Below are 22,120 nucleotides of genomic sequence, written 5' to 3'. Positions count from 1 at the left end.
GGTGCTTCCAAAGTAACTTTTCGATTAGCTTTAATTAACTTCACATTTTCTTCTATTTGTTTCACCAGGTCTAGTTCCACGAGCTTATCTTCACCCAATTCAGTCCAACATACTGGTGTTTTGCATTTTCTCCCATATAGTGCCTCATACGGAGCCATCTAAATGCTATCTTGGTAGCTATTATTGTATGCAAATTTTGCCAGTGTGAGGTATCTGTTCCAACTTCCCTCAAACTCAATAACACAACTCCTCAGCATATCCTCGAGGACCTATCACATATTTCATGTTATTATTATCATTTCAATTTAGTATTTGTAGCAATTCAATAAATTTTAAAGTTTTACTTGAATTACTCATTTCGACTGTCCATCCATTTGAGGATGAAAAGCCGTCCTACAGTGGAGTTGTGTGCCCAAGGCTTCTTTCAACTTCTTCCAAAATCTGGATGTGAACCTCGGGTCTCTATCAGATATGATGAAAGTGGGATTCCATGAAGTCTAACAATCTCATTGATATACAATTCTGCTAGCTTTTCTAGTGAGTAGTCAATTCTAACTAGTAGAAAATGTGCTGATTTTGGTCAACCTATCCACTATCACCCATACTGCATCATGTTTCTTCTAGGTGAGAGGTAGACCAATGACAAAATCCATGGTAACCCGGTCCCATTTCCATTTAGGTATGCTTATAGGCTATAATAAACCTAATGGAGCTTGATGTTCTGCCTTGACTTCCTGACATGTCAGGCATCTAGTCAGATAGTCAGTGTAACACCATCACCGTAGATAGTCCGTATGTTTTACTGTTTTGATAACTAATGTTTGTTTGGATAGTTAGGATGTCTGGAACTACACTTAAACGATAGTGAGGAGACATAAAATGATGAAATAAATGATAAGAAAATACAAGAAAAATTAAGAGAAAATAAAAGAGATAAAGTGCAATTAGGTTAAACGAGCCAGAACTGTAGCGATGGGTGACCGCACCGGAAAGTCACTGCAAAGATAGTTGACTACCCTAGGATCACTGGGAATCCTAAGAAATATTTTCAAGACATAATTAAAGGTTTACTGAGATATAATTGATATTGAAAATATCAAAGAAAATTTAGTGAATCGGTACAGGCGAGAACGAAAATTAAAAGAATCAGCGGATCAGGGATTAAATCGGTATTATCGAAAAAGTTAGAACATGACCTAAAGAGAAGCATTTTGGTCATTTGGCACCTAAAGTCAACTTTTGACCTAAATGTCCATTAAAAATAAATGGTATTAAAATTTGAAAACCCCATAAAAAGGTGAAATTATACATATAGTGTAATTAAAGGAAGTATGGGGTGTTAATTGCAAATAATAAAAATTTGATTATTTTAATAATTTATTAATTATTAGTGGGGGGTATAAAAGCCAAAAGTGGACAGAATTTTCCACTATCATCATTCATCTTCTCCACCTCTCAAGTTGCCGAATTGAAATTTCTCTCAAACCTCCATTGAAACACCTTCATGCAAGCTTTAATCTCACTCAATCTCACCATGATTTCCACTAATCCTTTCACAAGAAATTGTCCACACATCATGAGAAAGCTATAGCCAGCAAGAAAAAAAGCTTTGGTGAAGGTTGAGAAGTGGTCAACTAAAGGTAAGTGCTAAAATCCTTTACTTGCTTCATTAAAAGTGGAATTGAGGTGGATATGAGTTAAATTGTGCAAGAAAATTTAGAGAAATGATGGGTTATGAGAAAAGTGTAATTCGACAGCCTTCAATTCGATGGGATTATGATTTTTTCTTTCATGTATATGGTGATTAGTGTTAGTAGTATGCCCTAGAGCATATCATTTAGCGTGTATCTTATACATGTTTTTATTAATAAAAAGCATTTTCACTTTTTAGTTTAAATAATATATTTATGTGTAATAGAAAAGGTCCATTGATATTTTATTAGAAATTTTATTCTTAAGTTGTTAAGAATATGAGTGACAGTATTTCTAGTACAATGTATCATAAATAGGTTCACAATCGAGGACACTTCACAATAAGGACATGACTTATCCAGAAAGATTGTAATCATGTTTGTTCCCAAGCTATTTATACGAGATGTAAATAAGATGGAATGGTGAGTCTCATGCCATATGACAAACATGATAGGCACTTATACATGATAAGTAGGCCGAACCAGTGACATTTATGACAAGCACATGGAGTTTACTCTTGTCAATGTATTGTCATAAATCATATCAGTGCATATAATCTTTAGACCTGAGATAGCACAGTTATCTTGTATATAGGTGGTTTGAGTTTGATACTGCTTTCATACTTGTACTGTGTATGGGTATATGGGCATGTGTTGGCTCCTACTAGTTATATATGGAGGTAGGTGTTGATCAAGATGGAATCTGTTCCTCTAAGTAAATAAAGATAAAATCCTATTTTCATGTAATTGTTCTTGATGTTTCAAGTTCCTGATTAGGATAGATAGATTTAATCAGAAAAGAGTTTCTAATGAGAAAATCTTTTAATCTAGAACTGGAATTAAAAGAGAACATAATATTCATAGCAAATAGGGTTTGACATAAACCATGACTCTAGCTTGAGTTGGGAATTTGTAACTGAGAGATTCTAGTGCATGGTAACATATGATTATAGGTTCATTTAAGGTAAACCTTATTACTAATTGGGTGGCCATAGCATGCTATGCTAGGTGTTAACCATGGTCTATGAGGTGCATAAAATGATTTAGAGAAATCATTTATGGTAAGACAGAGTTCTGATGATATTAAGAGTTGATATCATGTCTCATTGCCAATTAGTGATGAGCCTAGTAAGTGATATACATACACAAGTAATCACCAAATTAAATATGATTTAATTAATTAATTAAAGAGTTTAACTGATTAATTAAATAGGTTTGGTTTGCAATTAGATTGTAAAGTCCCTAGCATGGCTTGAAACCAAATCTAGGTTATTGGATGTATAGTATAAGTTAAATTTATATTTAAAGTGTTTAAATATGAATTTAATTAATGAGAAATTAATTAATAAAGATTAATTAATTAATTAATTCATATTTGATATAAATTGATTAGAAGAAGAGAAATAATTATTTTGGGTTGAGAACTCAAAATTAAGATACAGGGGTATTTTGGTCATTTCACAGGGTGACATGTGGCACCATGAGATGGTGACACATGGCACTACACATAAGCTTTCCATATGTCTTTTAATCATGTAAGATGATCAAAGTCAAAATTAAATATAGGTTTGACACTTGGCATAATGTGATTGGGTCAATTAAACCTAGAGCCAATCAGAAGGTGATATGTGGCAAGGGTTTTAAGTAGTGACCTAGCTATATAAGTGTAAGGATGAAAGAATAAAAACATAAGCTGCCATTCATCTCTTTGTGCCACCACCCTTGGCTGCTCTCCCTTCTCTTCTTCTTCATCTCTCATCAATTCAAAGAGATTAGCAAACAATCTTTTGAATTAAAAATACTAGAAATTGTTTCTAGTGTCCTGTTTACATCTGTGATCTCTCAAAAGGAAAAACTTGATTTTCTAATTCATAGAAAAAGCTTTAGAAACTGTTCAAGGGTTGCCATAGGTAATCTTGGTGTGGACAAGCTAGAGGGACAACATCTGGTGTCCTAAAGACGCATCCCAAAGGTGCCAAACAAACTGCAGTGCATCAAAAGGTTAGTGCACTTGTTCCTGATCTAATCTAGGGTTCTAATGGATTAATATGTTAATTCTAAAATCTTAAATGGCAAATGTAGATCCAAAAATATATTAAAAGAGTTTTAATATGCTGTTTATCATTGAAATCAAATAGATAAAAATAAATCTTACATGAATTAGTAATTTGATGTTATGTGTAAATTTGAAATTGGTACTTTGAAGTGGAGTTTTGAAGTAAATTTTGAAGGTTTAAGCGATTGTTAATTTTGGGCAGCTTAATGTACTTAGGAGAACATTAATTTTATGTATGTCAATGTTAATTTATGGTATTGATGAATAAGTTAATTGTTGAGGAATGTATATTATTGATTTTGACCATTTGGAATTGGTTATTGGAGATTTGGGTAATTATTGGACATTTGACCTAACTGAATTGAGTGAATGTGTAATTACTGGACATTTGATCAAATTGAGTTATTGCTAGACATTTGACCAAATTGAGATGTGATTGATGTTAATTAGAAGTGCCATGAATGTAAATAGTAGTTGGGAGAAGGAGGAATGAAAGACTGGAAATGCAAATTTTCTGTACAGGGTGAGTTTGTTGAAAATAGTGTGTAAATTGAGCCATAACTGACCATGTGTGACCCCAATTGGTATGATGCCAATTTCAGGTAAAACTAGACCTATAATAGACCAACTTTCATGTAGAAGTCATGCCAAAATTCTGCCTAAATAGTGACAAAAAAAAATTGACCTAATCTAGATTGCTTAAAATGTAAACCCAGAAAATGACTAAATAAACAGTGTTCAGTCATTTAGCCATAACTCACTATAGACAGGTCCAAATGACCTAAAATTTATACCATTAGAAAGCTTAGACACAGGGCTACAACTTTTGTGAAGATCACAGAACCTGGAAATACCATTAACTAAGTTAAATTGCTTGCACAAATTGAGGTACCAAAACTATCCAGAACCATTGCAACCCAGAATTTGCCAAATAAATGAAACTTGACCACTTTTGGTAAAAAGACCATATCTTGGTCTATACAACTCCAAATGACATGAAATTAGTGCCAAAATTTCAATAAGACATAGATCTAGAAAATTGGTAATTGGACCAAAACTCAAAAACCAAGAGAAATAGGTCAAATTGATGTACAAAATCTGGAAATGGTATAATTGACCATTAAATCTAGCATATTCATTTAAGCATATCTCCCTCTAGAAGTCTTCAATTAAAATGAACCATACCAATCTGGAAAGCTAAGAAACAGATATAAAACTTTGTTTTAGACATCATTCTCAAATTATAAATGTATGAAGTCTAAATTTAAGGTCAAAGCTACTGACCTAAATAGATATCATGTTAGTATAGGATATTTAAGTCCAGGCCAATAATGTAGCAATAATTAGTTCCACAAGACTTAAAAAAATTGCAATTAAAATTTCTAAGTGACCATAAGACATAGGGCAACAAATCCTATGAAGCACACTAGACCTAAATGTCACTATAAGCTATTCAAATAAATTGGTTAATTTCAATATTAAAACTACCTAGTAGGGGAACCAAAATCCATAATTGACCTAGTTATGGTTATTTGACTATAACTTGAGTTATACAAATCCAAATGACATGGTTCAAAAAGGCAAATGAAGACAAGACATAAACGAATAATTTCCATCGAGGAAGTGTGGCCAAATAGTAGCCACAAGTTGCTCAATTTGATATGCAAAAATAAGATAGTAAAGCTGAACCTAAAGAAAGGTTCTTGAAATAACTTATTGACTTATCCCTAATAAGTCACTATATGCTAAACTACATAAAACAGGTATGTGGGTCCCACTTTTCCCACTTTCCCACTACAAGGTGACATGAAATCATTTGATACATAAAGTGTAGAATTACCTAAATGGTTTGCTAAACACATAAGTCATAGGAAAACATACTTGGAACCTATGTTTCCATCATGTATGAAATAACAATACTATAAATATGCATAGTACATAATATAAAATAATGAGAGTAATAAATACATAAGTTATATGAATATGTACTTGAGACCTATGTTCCCATTATAATGACATGAAAATGATATAAAGCATAGATAGTACATAAAGTGAAATAACAATATGTTATGAACCCTTAATAGTACATAGCATGAAATAATAAAACTATAAGTGCTTAATAATACTAATTTGCCCAAAGTATACCTAGACTTATATATATAATTGGATTGATTGGTATACTAATTAGCTACTACAGATAGCAGTACTGCCTACATGAATAATCATTGATTGACAAAATATGTCTGATATGATTTCTGACCGCTGGCCTTATGCCTGACATGACAGATGCCATTATGCATTACTTTATTTCTGGCTTTACAAGCCTGACAGCTGGCTTCATGCCTGACAGATGTATACAGGGTAGACATATGGCTGTTGATACACTTGAATTGTATAAATGTTTTTAAGCACAATTGTATACTATCTCATAGCATTTAGGTAAGTAATCTCATGCATAGTAGTTAATTTTATTAGTTTTTGTAATTTCTATTGTCAATCCCTTAATTCCATGTTTTCTACATCATTTTAGGTGCTTGGGTGAAGCCGCAGAGTATAGGAGTGCAAAAGGGAAGCTTGGAGAGGTCAAAAGTGTGACACCCCTTACTCGTCTACAGTGTAGCCGAGCAAGATATGCCACACAGTGTGCCGGAGCACCAATTCATATTTCCATTACAATTTACCCTTTTTAGTTCATTTATTTATAATTTTTGATTAATCTGAATTTTCCATAAATTTAATAGAAAATCCGGCAGAGTGCCGACTGTAAATTGGAAAAACAGTTCTTCTAAATCTGTTAAAAACACTTCCAATATAATTATAATTTCAATCTCAGTCAACCACCAACATATTTTCAACAATTTCTCAAATGACTTCAATATCTCAAAATTCAATTCGTTTCAAATCATACTCAATTCAATAAGAAATGCTCAAAATTTTTTCTGAACATGGTTCATAGATAATTACATCAAAAGCATAATTACATGAGTTTAAAAAATACATAACAAAAGTTTACAAATACAAAAGACCAAAAGTAGCCTAATGTGCTACCAATGCACTGCAAATGTGAGGTGACTCTAGACTCTGTGTGCAGATCTGAAAGCTCACCCAGTATGAGGTCTGTTGGACTCCCTAGCTATGTTTCCAGTACTTGCGCGTGGCAAAAGCGACGCGCTAAGCAATTTTACTTAGTGGTGACAATATAAAATAAAATAACTAAAATCAAGAAAATATGCAGAATGTATGTTTACATCTTTGGTAGACTTAATTTCTGACATTTATCGCAGTATTATTCGATTAAAATTTGGTAAGATTTATTATCATTGCCCGAGTAACCCATACTAGTCGACTGGATTGGATAAATGGGTAAACTAGCACTGGGTACTAAGTACCTCGAACCATCACACCATCGGTCACATTGTGTCTCCCGGTGTGCAATAGAACAGCTAATAAGCTGTAATAATTATCAGGGATAAAACCCAAGTATAATAACTCAATCAACATAACCAAAGGCTATTTTATCACAGAATGGCACGTGAAGCCATAAAACACAAAATGGCATGAAGCCACATGCAGTACTGCTAACAGAACCCTATTGGCATGCCAACCTATCCAAACTAATCTTTTTAGGTGTACTAGGCCATGTTACACTCTTAAATTGTACAATTCTTGAAATTTAAGTTTAGGTGTTACTATTCATTTCATTAGTCAACAAAAATGTTGACTTTTGCATAGACAATAGGTACATTGGTTTTAATACTCCCAACATACCACATTTTGCATTATAAAATTGTTGGTATTGGTTGCCAATACCATTTCTAAGCTTAGTGTTAGTTGTTCAAAATTTTCAGATTTCAAGCCTTGTATTTTACTGTTCCATTAGTCATTTTTGCAGTGGGAATTTGGCAAAGTTGTCACCATGAAACTTGTTCCTTATTGTGTCTAGTTACATTTCTTTTTTTGAATCACTCCATTTGGAGTTTTGTAGCTCAAGTTATGGCTTAAATACCATGACTAGCCCGATTGCCAACTGCCCAGATTTTCTGGACTGACCAAATCTACAGTGTTTTATGCAGTGATTATAGGTCACCTTTTGAACATGTTATGGTTAAAATTTGGGTTAGTTTTCTCCATGAAAGTTGTAGGTCTATGTCTCAGCTATTTGCTGGTAAAATTTTAGGTCAATTGGACATTTCTACACTGAATAATGACCAAATGAATAAATACTGTTCATTTGGTCATTTTGCCCAGGCAGAATGCAGGTCACCCAGATTAGGGCAATCTTTATAGGTCAATTTGGTTTGGTTTTCTGGGCATGATTTCATCACCAAAGTTGTGCCATTTTGTGTCTAGTTTCGTGTCCAATTGGCCTTGCACCAATTGAACCTCTACAACTCCAATTATTGTTGCCCAAACCTGCTGGACTCATGCCCAGTCCTACAGGTCACCAAGGGCAGCAACAGTAACTTCAATTCCAACTAAACAAACCACTTCATTTCTCATTCACACATAACTAAATAGTCACTAATTGACTATTAAAACTTACTTTCATCATTACATGATCAAAATCTCAATTTTTGGGTCCAAACCCTAGCTCCACCATTCTAGATTTTTGCATTCGCTTGCACTTCACCTTCCTAATCAATAGATTAGTATTAGGAGCAGCTAGAGTACCATTTTAATTCAAGAAAATTTTTAAACCCTACCTATCCCAAAGCTGCTGAAATTTTAGGAAAAGCTTACACATGGTATATTTTTAATTTTCATACAAATTTACCTTCCACTCCACTCCTTTAACATGAATCAAAAGTTTAGTCACTAACCTCTAATGGAGTAAATTTCAATCTTGCAAAAGCTCTTCCTTTACACTTCTTTTTTTCTCCCAAAAGCTTCACCAAGATGAAAGAGCAAGATTTTGTGTTGACACTTAGGGTTTTTGTTGAAAGAAAACTAGGGAAATGAAGGTTTGGAAAGCTTGTTAATGGAGGAGTGAGGGAGAGCATATGGTGCGGCTTTGAAGAAGAAGAGAATGGCTGCTGTTTTTTTTTCTAGAATTCTGCCTCCTTTCTCTATTTTTAATGTATTTTAATTGTGCTTCTTTATTTTGATTGGCCATAAACTTTAATTACCTTATGCTTACATAAGCATTAGGTAATAAATCCCATTTATTTTCATTTTCTTTCCTCTCTCTTGCTATTCATTTTTAATAAAATTTTCATCAATATTTGTTCATATTTTATGTCATATAATTCACTTACATAAATGGACAAGTTGGTCAAAAATCATCTCTGAAGACGAAATGACCAAAATGCCCTCCGTTTGGCTTAACGAGCTAAAATTGTGTGTACCGATTGATTAAATTTTTCGTGTATTTTGTTAACATTTTATTGTCATTGGAACCCCAATAATCCTTCCCTGAGGTCACAAAAATTATTTCATGAAGTTTTCCCTGAGACTAGGGTTGCTAGCAGCCTTCACCGTCACTTCCCCTTCGGTTACTCATCACTGGGGTTTCGGCTCGTTTAACCTTAGTGCGTTTCATTCCTAAAAATTTTCCTTGATTTTTATGAGCATTATTTGGTTTATTTATAACTCTTCACTCTAGTCTAATTATAATTTCAAATATTCTAGATGCCTAGACCGACATTGGTCACCAGAACATTAGATTGTACGGACTAGCTAAAGTGAGGATGTTACAACTCTTCCCTTCTAATAAAAATTTCGTCCTCGAAATTTACCTGATATAAACAGTTGAGGGAACTGTTGCCTCATCATCTTTTTACTTTCCCAAGTTGCCTCCTTGGTGTTATGGTGCCTCCAAAGCACTTTCACTAGTGGAATCTGCTTATTCCTCAACTCTTTTATTTCCCAAGCCAGGATCCATATGGGTTCTTCTTCATAAGTCAAATCTGGTTGTACTTCAATTTCTTCCATGGAGATGACATGTGAAGGATCTGAGCGGTATTTTCTTAGCATAGATACGTGGAACACATTATGGATCTTATCTAATTCTGGTGGTAAAGCTAGCCGATAGGCTACTGGTCCCACACGTTCAATGACTTCATATGGGCCAATGAACCAAGGGCTTAACTTACCCTTTCTTCCAAACCTCAGTATATTCTTCCACGGTGAGACTTTGAGAAATATTTTATCGCCAACTGCATACTCTATCTCTTTTCTCTTCAAATCGGCATAAGATTTTTGTCTATCTGAGGCAACCTTCAAATTAGCTTTGATTATCTTCACTTTCTCCTCAGTCTGTTCATCATGTCTGGTCCTACCAGCTTATCTTCGCCCAATTCAGTCCAACACACTGGGGTTCTACACTTCCTCCCATACAGTGCTTCATACGGGGCCATTTGAATGCTAGCTTGGTAGCTATTATTATATGTAAATTCTGCCAGTGGAAGATATCTATCCCAACTCCCCTCAAACTCAATGACACAACTCCTCAGCATATCCTCCAGGATCTATCACATAATTCACATTATTACTATCATTTCAATTTATTATTTGTAAAAATTCAATCAGTTTTTAGGTTTACCTGGATTACTCATTCCGACTGTCCATCCGTCTGAGGATGACAAGCAGTGCTAAAGCGGAGTTGTGTGCCCAAGGTTTCTTGCAACTTTTTCCAGAATCTCGATGTAAATCTTGGGTCTCGATCAGATATGATGGAAAGTGGGATTCGATGCAGTCTAACTATCTCACTAATATACAATTCTGCTAGCTTCTCCAGTCAGTAGTCAGTCCTAACTGGCAGAAAACGTGCTGACTTTGTCAATCTATCCACTATCACTAAATGTGACACCCCTTACCCGTCTACAGTGTAGCCGAGCAAGATATGCCACACAGTGTGCCGGAGCACCAATTCATATTTCTATTACAATTTTCCCTTTTTAATTCATTTATTCACAATTTTTGATTAATCTGAATTTTTCGCAAATTTTATAGAAAATCCGGCAGAGTGCCGGCTATAAATTGGAAAAATAGTTCTTCTGAATTTGTTAAAAACGCTTTCAATATAATCATAATTTCAATCTCAGTCAACCACCAACATATTTTCAATAATTTTTCAAATGACTTCAATATCTCAAAATTCAATTTGTTTCAAATCATATTCAATTCAATAAGAAATGCTCAAATTTATTTCTGAACATAGTTCATAGATAATTACATCAAAAGTATAATTACATGAGTTTAAAATATACATAACAAAAGTTTACAAATACAAAAGACCAAAAGTAGCCTAATGTCCTACCAATGCACTGCAAATGTGAGGTGACTCTAGACTCTGTGTGTAGATGTAACACCCTATGTTCGGTAGTGCGTTATACTGTTCTTGTGACCAGTGTTGTCCGGACAGCTAGGATGCCCAGAACTACACTTAGATATTGATGAGGAGACATAAAATAATGAAATACAAGAAAAGAAAATACAAGAAAAACAAAGGAAAAATAATAGCAATGAAATGTAACCAAGTTAAATGAGCCGAGAACCCTAGCGATGGGTGACCGCACCGGGAAGTTGCGGCGTGGATCGTTGACTAGCCCTAGACCGCAGAGAACCCTGGAAAATATTTTTTAAGACATAATTAAAGACTTATTGAATTATAAATACCATTAGAAATATCAAAGAAAAATTAATTAATTAGTACAAAGAAAAGTGAGAAATCAAAAAAACGACAAAAATCGGTGTTACCGCAAAATCGGGAATGTAACCCGAACAGAGGCATTGTGGTCATTTGACACCCCGAGTTGTCTTTTGACCTAAATGTCCATTAAAAATAAATGATATTAAAGTTTGAAAATGCAATGAAAAATGAAATTTTATGTGTTGTATAAATAAGAAAAATTATGGGGTATAATGTTGAATAATTAAAAGTTTAACATTAACTTAATGTTTTAATTGTGTTAGTGGACCACTAAGCATTATATTAAGTATTAAAAACCAGATTCCTTCCACTAACTCTCTGCATTCATCTTCTTCTTCAATTAAACTTCATTTGGCCGAATCAAAATCTCTCCCAAAGTTCATCCATGGCTGCCCCATTTGCATGCTCCATGCTCCCATGATCAAACAACAATTTCTTGCAAGAGTCTTCATCAAAGTTGGTCTATACAACTTGGGCAGCCATTTGAGAGCAAAAAGGGAGAGATTTGAAGAAGATTTAATAAGCTTCAAAGATAGGTAAGTGCTTGTTTCCATTTTTGCTTCATTAAAGCTTGTGAGGATGTTATGGGTACTTGAATTATGGAAAGAATTTTGGAGTTTGATGTTCTAAGGGAGATGTTTATTTTTGGCAGCCATGGAAACTCCTTAAAGGCAGTTTATTCTTGCTTGTAAATGGTAGATTAAAGAGTTGATTAAGTGTTTATATGTGTAGGAATAAATTGGGTGATGTATACTAAGTATATTGTGAATGTATATTTGAATTTGGAAGCTTGGACATTAATGGAGAGAGGTGTATGAATCGGCAGCTTGAATGGTGAACCATAAAAATGTTATTTCATGTTTGGTTTATGGAATATTAATGTTGAATTGTGGTACTTGTTATGGCAGCTTGTGTATATGTATGATGGTGTGAGGTTGGACATGTAAATGAGCTAGGTTAGGTGATTGAATTGTTGTAATTTGAGCTTGAAAAATTCTGTACTATATGGACATATTGAGTGTGATTATAAGCTGCCAAAATGACCAACAATGTGTTGTGAAATGTGTTTGTGTTATAGTACAAAATAGAAATGGCATGAATGTGCAACTTGGTAAGTGTTAAAAGAGAATTTGGTATGTAATGAAGAGTGTTGTTATAGAGCAGTGTGCATTTTGGCCTAGAACCTTAAGTGTGTGGCTCCAATTGGTATGAGACCAATTGGAGGTGAAACTAGGCACAAAATGTGCCAACTCTCATGAAGGAAGCTTACCAAAATTCTGCTTGTAAGGTAACTTGAAAAATAACCAAATCCGGATTAGTGCAATTAAGGCCTGAAAATTGACCATTTGGGCAGCAGTTAGTATTTAGGCCATAACTCACTCAAAACAGGTCCAATTGACCTGAAATTTTGACCATGAATAGTTAAGACTTATACCTACAAGTCTTATGAAGACACCAAAGCCCAGAAATGACCATAGGCAAGTCAAAAAGCTTGCATAATTTGGGGTCCAAAAACTGGCCGAACCTAAAATGACCTAAAGTGACCAATTTTGATGCACTTTGATCAGCAATAGTAAAATGACCATAACTTGGTCTACATAATTCAGAATGACCTGAAATTTTGCCCTGTGTGCAATAAGACATAGATCTACAAGTTTATAATTTTGACCAAAACCCGAAAACCGAGAGAACTAGGTCATCCGGCTAGGTTAAACTAGTATCCCGGAATCCAGCAAATTGCAAGAAAACGCAATATACATGGAAATGAATTTGGTAACATGTACCAACCCTAAAAGGCTACAAATGTGACATATTAGTAATATTAAAACCTAATTTACCTAGAATGGATCGAGGGTCGATATATTAGGTTGACTAAGCAAATAATAGAATTCAGTGAATTAATTATCAAGCATTATCATTAGAAACAGTTTAAATGAGTACTGAAACACTTCAAATTGTGTTTCTCAGTTAGCAAAGACTCAGGGAAAGGGAAGGAAACACTGAGTCAAGGCCAGGAGATAGTTATCAGAGGTTTGTGCACAATAATTATTTCTTTTGAATTTTTTAATTGAAATAAATTATGATTATTGAAAAATAAATTATGATTATTTGTATGTTATTGTTTTAAATTGTGTTTGTGCACAATAATTATTTCTTTTGAATTTTTCAATTGAAATAAATTATGATTATTGAAAAATAAATTATGATTATTTTTATATTATTTTTTTAAATTGTGTTTGTGCACAATTGTTAGTAGTATGCCCTAGAGCATATCATTTAGTATGTATCTTGTACATATTTTATTAATAAAAGGCATTTCCACTTTTCCATTTACATAATATATTTATGTGTAATAGAAAAGGTCCATTGATATTTTGTTAGAAATATTATTCTTAAGTTGTTAAGAATATGAGTGACAATATTTCTAGCACAAAGTATCATAAATAGGTTCACAATTGAGGATACTTCATAATAAGGACATGACTTATCCAGAAAGATTGTATTCATGTTTGTTCCCAAGTTATTTATATGAGATATAAATAAGATGGAATGGTGAGTCTTATGTCATATAACAAACATGATAGGCACTTATAAATGATAAGTAGGCCGAACCAGTGACACTTATGACAAGCACATGGAGTTTACTCTTGTCAATGTTTTGTCATAAATCATATCAGTGCATATAATCTTTAGACCTGAGATAGCACAGTTATCTTGTATATAGGTAGTTTGAGTTTGATACTGCTTTCATACTTGTACTATGTATGGGTATATGGGCATGTGTTGGCTCCTGCTAGTTATATATAGAGGTAGGTGTTGATCAAGATGGAATCTGTTCCTCTAAGTAAATAGAGATAAAATCCTATGTTCATTTAATTGTTCTTGATGTTTCAAGTTCCTGGTCAGGACAGATAGATTTATTCAGAAAAGAGTTTCTGATGAGAAAAATCTTTTTAATCAAGAACTGGAATTAAGAGAGAACATAATATTCATAGCAAATGGAGTTTGACATAAACCATGACTCCAGCTTGAGTTGGGATTTTGTAACAGAGAGATTCTAGTGCATGGTAACATATGATTATAGGTTCATTTAAGGTAAATTTTATTACTAATTGGGTGGCCATGGCATGCTATGCTAGGTGTTAACCATGGTCTATGAGGTTCATAAAATGATTTAGAGAAATCATTTATGGTAAGAAAGAGTTCTGATGATATTAAGAGTTGATATCATGTCTCATTGCCAATTAGTGATGAGCCTAGTAAGTCACACACATATACAAGTTATCACCTATTTAAATATGATTTAATTAATTAATTAAAGAGTTTAATTGATTAATTAAATAGGTTTGGTTTGCAATTAAATTGCAAAGTCCCTAGCATGACTTGAAACCAAATCTAGATTATTGGATGTGTAGTATAAATTAAATTTATATTTAAAGTGTTTAAATATGAATTTAATTGATGAGAAATTAATTAATAGAGATTAATTAATTAATTTATATTTGATATAAATTAATTAGAAGAAGAAAATAATTATTTTGGGTTAAGAACTCAAAATTAAGACACAGGGGCATTTTGGTCATTTCACAGTGTGACACATGGCACCATGAGATGGTGACACATGGGATTACACATAAGCTTGCCAAATGTTTTTTTTTAATCATGTAAGATGATTAAAATCAAGATTAAATATAGGTTTGACACTTGGCACAATGTGATTGGGTCACTTAAACCTAGAGCTAATCGAAAGGTGACATGTGGCTAGGGTTTAATGTGTTAACCTAGCTATTTAAGTGTGGTTATGAAAAGAAAAAATAACTAGCAGCCTCTCCTCTCATTTGTCACGCCACTTTGAGCCTCTCCAGCTATTTCTCTTCATCTCTCATCAATTCAAAGAGATTAGCCATCAATCTCTTGAATTAAGAACACTAGAAATTGTTTCTAGTGTCCTGTTTACATCTCTAATCTCTTAAAAGGCAGAACTTGAATTTCTAATTAATAGAAAAAGCTTTAGAGGCTGTTCAAGGGCTGCCATAGGTGTTCTTGGTGTGGACAAGCTAGAGGGACAACATTTGGTGTCCTGAAGACGAATCTCAAAGGCGAAATTTTTTGAATCTCAAAGCTAGAGGGACAACATTTTTAATATATTGTTTATCATTGAAATCAAATAGATAAAAATAAATCTTGCATGGTGCATGTGACCCTAGGCGAAATTTTTTGAATTCAATGGTATAATCTTGTGTTTTTCACGCTTTCGTTCCTTCAATTGGTATCAGAGCCACTATATTTGCCATTTAGATTGTTGATTATATGATATAATTGTGTGATTTGATCATGAGATGATTGATTCATTGCTGGTTTGATCAAGAGGTGTGGCGGCACACATGGTGAAGCCACCATTGGTGGCGGCAACAATGGTTCCATGGGTGGTTCAAGGTTTGGCTTTTAATTCTGCAATTGTTGTATGATCTAAGGCCTATTCTTTGACTAATTAAAGTGTTTAATTAGTAGTTTTAATCACACAATTAAATTATGATTCAAATCAGAATTTTAAAAATTATTTGAATGTGATTCAAATCTGAATTTTAAAAGTTGTTTGAATGTGATTCAAATCTGAATTTTTAAAGTTGTTTGAATCATATTTAAATCTGATTTTTTAAAATTGATTCAATAAAATTCAGATCTGATTTTTTAAAAAATATTTGAATGTGATTCAAATCTGATTTTTTAAAAAATGTTTGAATGTGATTCAAATCTGAATTTTTGAAGTTGTTTGAATGTGATTCAAATCTGAATTTTTAAATTTGTTTGAATGAGATTCAAATCTGAATTTTTAAATTTATTTGAATCATATTCAAATCTGGATTTTTAAGTTGAATATGAGATATTCAATTTAATTTAAGTATGTATGTTTTATTTAATTGTTAAATAGTAATATGCATGATGGATGATCATGAACTATAAAAGACCAATGTGATTGGATTTATTTCTTTTATGTTTCTTTGGGATTGTAAATTAATTAATTTATTTTAATTTATTTTGGGCATGTATTATTAAGTTTGTAATATTTTGGGTTGTAATTTCATTTATTTAAGTTCTTGTAAATTCGCCTTGGTATGCCAAGGATTACTATGTAATATTGGATTGCAAGAAGTTCAAGGAGGTCAAGAGCATTGGTGGGACCAGTGGGAGGAATTCAAGATCAAGTGTTGATTATGTACTCCTTCAGCAACTCTTGTAAAATAAATGAATGAAATGCACCTAGGAATGCCCTGATTCAATTCTTGGTGGCTCATAATTGAATCCCTTAGAAAGTCCATGATCATACCATATTTACTGCTTATCCATGAATGCATGAGATGTATGGGAATGTATGCAATTATATGATATATGCATGCTAAATGGATAATGTGCAAAGTGAGACCTTAATAGTAATAAGGATGGCTATAAAATCTTCCAAACAAATGATTAAGTTGGAAATGCTATAATTAAAGTAATTATAACATAAGCCCTCCATTGGGGCAATTATTTTAAGAAATTTTAAATAGTTGCATGAGATGCAATTAATTTAAGAGATTTTCTTAAGAATAATTGTTAAGTATGAGATGTTGTAAATATGTAAATGGTTATTGGATGTACCTGAGGACATTAAAATTATTTGCATAATTACTGACTCAATGGGATCAACTTAACTAATGCAAGATAAGTCAATAATGGATGTCCCTGAGATTTTGAGCATTAGGGGCTAGGTAAAGGATTGAACCTCACATGAGATGTGATAGGCAAGGAGTTGCTCACTTATAGTTTATTGTAATTCCAATAATGGATGTACCTGAGGATGATCAATAGAATTATAAGAATTCAATCACCCACTAGAAATCCATCCAACTAGGATTTCCGTTTTCTACTCTGGAAGTATAGGATTCGCTAAGTTAGTGGGAGGACCAATTTGATTAAAAGACCATAATCATTTTGGTTAATTACATGATACATTTACTAATTAATCTGGTTATTTTCTGCAGTTAATTTTCTGATAAAAATGAGCATAAAACAACCACCACCATCCAATATCCTTGCAAGCATACTTGATCACAACAGGTTGACAAGACCTAATCTGTCTGATTGGCTAAGAAATTTGAAACTTGTCCTGAACTTTGAACATATAGGATATATTCTAGATTCAAATATTCCTGGTCCCTTACCTCCAGAGGCCACACAAGAGGAACATGAAACTTTGGACAAGTGGAAGGAGCATGATATGAGAGCTAAGTGTTACATGCTTGCTTCCATGAGTAATGAGTTACAGAAGCAACATGAGAACATGCAGAGTGCGAGTGAGATCCTCCTTCACCTACAAGAGTTGTATGGTGAGCACAGCAGGAATGCTAGGTATGAGATATCTAGACAGCTATTCCGTATGAGGATGTCTGAGGGACAGAATATTGGGGATCATGTCCACAAGATGATTCGGTTGATTGAGCAGTTGGAACATCTTGACTTCAACATGGATTTCCAACTACAAACGGATTTGATCCTTCAGTCCCTTCCTGAGTCTTTTGGGAATTTTGTGACAAATTTCCATATGACTAAACAGGAATGCACCTTAGCTGGTTTACTCAACATGCTGGTTATTGCCCAAAAGAATATGCCAGACAATAAAGGAAAAGAGGTAGCTTTGGTTGCATCTTCTTCTGCTGGAAAGTCCAACAAGAAGAAGGGCAATAGGAAAAAAAAACCTCAGATTCCTGGTCCTTCCAAGAAAATAGCTAAACAGAAAAGGAAGACTAAAGCTGATGGAGGCAAAGGAAAGTGTTTCCACTGCCAACAGGAAAGTGTTTCCATTGCCAATAGGAAAGTGTTTCCATTGCCAGTAAGAAAGTGTTTCCACTGGCCAGAGTATAGCAATCTAAATGAATGCAATGCCGTGGTGAAAACCAACTCAAGTTCAAAATATATTTGGCACTTAAGGTTATGTCATGTTGCAGAAGATAGGATTGCAAAATTGGAGAAAATGGGGATTCTATCCTTATTGGACTCTGAGCCTACTCCAACTTGTGAATCTTGCCTTCAGGGCAAAATGACTAGATCACCCTTTGTTGGACAGGCTAAGAGTGAAAATATTTTGGAGCTAATACATAGTGATGTATGTGGTCCATTTAAAGAAATGGCTAGAGGGCTTTCATTATTTTATTACCTTTCTTGATGATAAATCAAGGTTTGGGTATTTGTATTTGATGAAATACAAACATGAATCTTTTGAAAAGTTCAAAGAATTTAAATCAAGTAGAAAATCAAACAGAAAGAATATTAAAGCTCTTGATCAGATCGTGGAGGTGAATATTTGAGTACTGAATTTGATGAATACTTGAGAGAGCATGGCATTGTTTCTCAGCTGACTCCTCCAGGAACGCCACAGCTGAATGGTGTATCTGAAAGGAGAAATCGTACCCTATTGGATATGGTACGTAGTATGATGAGCTATACTGATATGCCAATCTCCTTTTGGGGATTTGCATTAGAATCAGCTTTGTATATTCTGAATAGGATTCCATCAAAATCAGTTTCTTCCACACCTTATGAGATATGGCATGGAAGAAAACCAAGTCTTAAGCATGTTAAGATTTGGGGTTGTCCAGCTTATATCAAAAAGCTGAACACTGATAAATTGGAGACCAGATCAGAAAAAGGTCGATTTGTTGGATATCCAAAAGATAGTTTTGGATATTATTTTATTTGCCTACTTCACAAAAGTTGTGATAAGTAGAGATGCCACATTTCTTGAACAACAATTTGTCCATGAAGGAGGCAAAGGAAGGCAAATAGAGTTAGAATTGGAGAATTCTGACCAACCAACAGATCAGATGGATATAAATCCATCTAGTCAACCTATACCCGTTGATGAAACATCTACAGCTGTTCCTCGTAGAACAACCAAGGTATCTCACCCACCAGTGAGATATGGTTTTCTTCATGAAGAAGAACAAGAGTTGTCTACTCATGAAGAAGTAGATCATGGAGATGATCCACTTACCTATGAAGAAGCTATATCAGATATAAACTCTTCAAAATGGATTGATGCTATGAAATCCGAGATTGATTCCATGTATAAGAATCAAGTTTGGGATATTGTTGACCCACCTGAAGGTATTGTACCTATAGGGAACAAATGGGTTTTCAAGAAGAAAATTGGTTCTGATGGAAAGGTAGAGACCTATAAGGCAAGGCTAGTAGCGAAAGGGTTTCGCTAAAGGCAAGGAATAGACTATTAGGAGACTCTCTCGCCTGTTGCCATGCTTAAATCAATTAGGATTTTATTAGCAATAGCTGCATACTATGATTATGAGATTTGGCAGATGGATGTCAAAACAGCTTTTCTCAATGGATACATTGAAGAAAACATTTTCATGGAACAACCTAAGGGTTTTGAATTCCAAAATGGTTCCAAGGTATGCAAGCTAAAGCGATCCATTTATGGGTTGAAACAAGCTTCGAGGAGTTGGAACATCCGTTTTGATGAAGCCATTAAATCCTTTGGTTTTATAAAAAATGAGGATGAGCCATGTGTATATAAGAAGGTTAGTGATAGAGCTATCACTTTCCTTGTCTTATATGTGGATGACATACTGTTGATAGGTAATGACACAGGTATGTTGACAACTATAAAGGTATGGTTGTCAAATACATTCTCCATGAAAGACTTAGGGGAGGCAACCTATATTCTTGGGATTCGCATCTATAGAGATAGAGCGAAACGAATAATTGGTTTATCCCAAAGTCTATACTTGGAAAAGGTGTTAAAGAGGTTTAACATGCTTGATTCCAAGAGAGGATTGTTACCAGTAAGACATGGTATCCATCTTTCTAAAGAGATGTCTCCAAAGACACCTGAAGAAAGAGATAAGATGGCAGATTCCATGTGCTTGGCTATTGGAAGTTTAATGTATGCAATGTTGTGTACTAGGCCGGATATCGCATATCTTTATTAGTTTGACTAGCGGTATCAATCCAATCGAGTTTGGAACATGGATAGTGTCAAGAATATTCTTAAGTACTTGAGAAGAACTAAGGATTTATTCTTGATTTATGGAGGTGGAGACTTGCAATTAGATGGTTATCACGATTCGACTTCCAATCGGATATCGATGATAGAAAGTCTACCTCTGGATATGTGTTCATTTGTAATGGAGGTGCGATCGGTTGGAAGAGTTCCAAGCGAGCACATTGCAGATTCCACTCTTGAAATTTGAGTATATTCTTTGCATCGAATCTTTGCAAAAGAAGTCATTTGGATAAAGAAGTTCGTAATAGAACTTACAGTAGTTCCTTCCATTGAGTCAGCAGTTCCACTACACTGTGACAATAATGGAGCAGTCATACAGGCTAAGGAACCAAGGTCTCACCAGAAATCTAAACACATAGAAAGGCACTACCACATTATCAGAGATATAGTTGGGCAAGGCGATTTAGCCATGCAGAAAATAGCATCAGCTGAAAATCCAGCTGATCCATTCACTAAGCCTATGTCACAGACTTAGTTAGACCGACATCTTGAGAAGATAGGTCTAAGATATTGTAATGAATGGCTCTAGTGCTAGTGGGAGATTGTTAGTAGTATGCCCTAGAGCATATCATTTAGTATGTATCTTGTACATATTTTATTAATAAAAGGCATTTCCACTTTTCCATTTACATAATATATTTATGTGTAATAGAAAAGGTCCATTGATATTTTGTTAGAAATATTATTCTTAAGTTGTTAAGAATATGAGTGACAATATTTCTAGCACAAAGTATCATAAATAGGTTCACAATCGAGGATACTTCATAATAAGGACATGACTTATCCAGAAAGATTGTATTTATGTTTGTTCCCAAGTTATTTATATGAGATATAAATAAGATGGAATGGTGAGTCTCATGTCATATAACAAACATGATAGGCACTTATAAATGATAAGTAGGCCGAACCAGTGACACTTATGACAAGCACATGGAGTTTACTCTTGTCAATGTTTTGTCATAAATCATATCAGTGCATATAATCTTTAGACCTGAGATAGCACAGTTATCTTGTATATAGGTAGTTTGAGTTTGATACTGCTTTCATACTTGTACTATATATGGGTATATGGGCATGTGTTGGCTCCTGCTAGTTATATATGGAGGTAGGTGTTGATCAAGATGGAATCTGTTCCTCTAAGTAAATAGAGATAAAATCCTATGTTCATTTAATTGTTCTTGATGTTTCAAGTTCCTGGCCAGGACAGATAGATTTATTCAGAAAAGAGTTTCTGATGAGAAAAATCTTTTTAATCAAGAACTGGAATTAAAAGAGAATATAATATTCATAGCAAATAGATTTTGACATAAACCATGACTCCAGCTTGAGTTGGGATTTTGTAACAGAGAGATTCTAGTGCATGGTAACATATGATTATAGGTTCATTTAAGGTAAATCTTATTACTAATTGGGTGGCCATGGCATGCTATGCTAGGTGTTAACCATGGTCTATGAGGTTCATAAAATGATTTAGAGAAATCATTTATGGTAAGAAAGAGTTCTGATGATATTAAGAGTTGATATCATGTCTCATTGCCAATTAGTGATGAGCCTAGTAAGTCACACACATACACAAGTTATCACCTATTTAAATATGATTTAATTAATTAATTAAAGAGTTTAATTAATTAATTAAATAGGTTTGGTTTGCAATTAAATTG

Source organism: Hevea brasiliensis, chromosome 4, assembly GCF_030052815.1.
Source record: "Hevea brasiliensis isolate MT/VB/25A 57/8 chromosome 4, ASM3005281v1, whole genome shotgun sequence".
Classification (NCBI taxonomy): Eukaryota; Viridiplantae; Streptophyta; class Magnoliopsida; order Malpighiales; family Euphorbiaceae; genus Hevea; species Hevea brasiliensis.
This window is presented reverse-complemented; position numbering follows the sequence as displayed.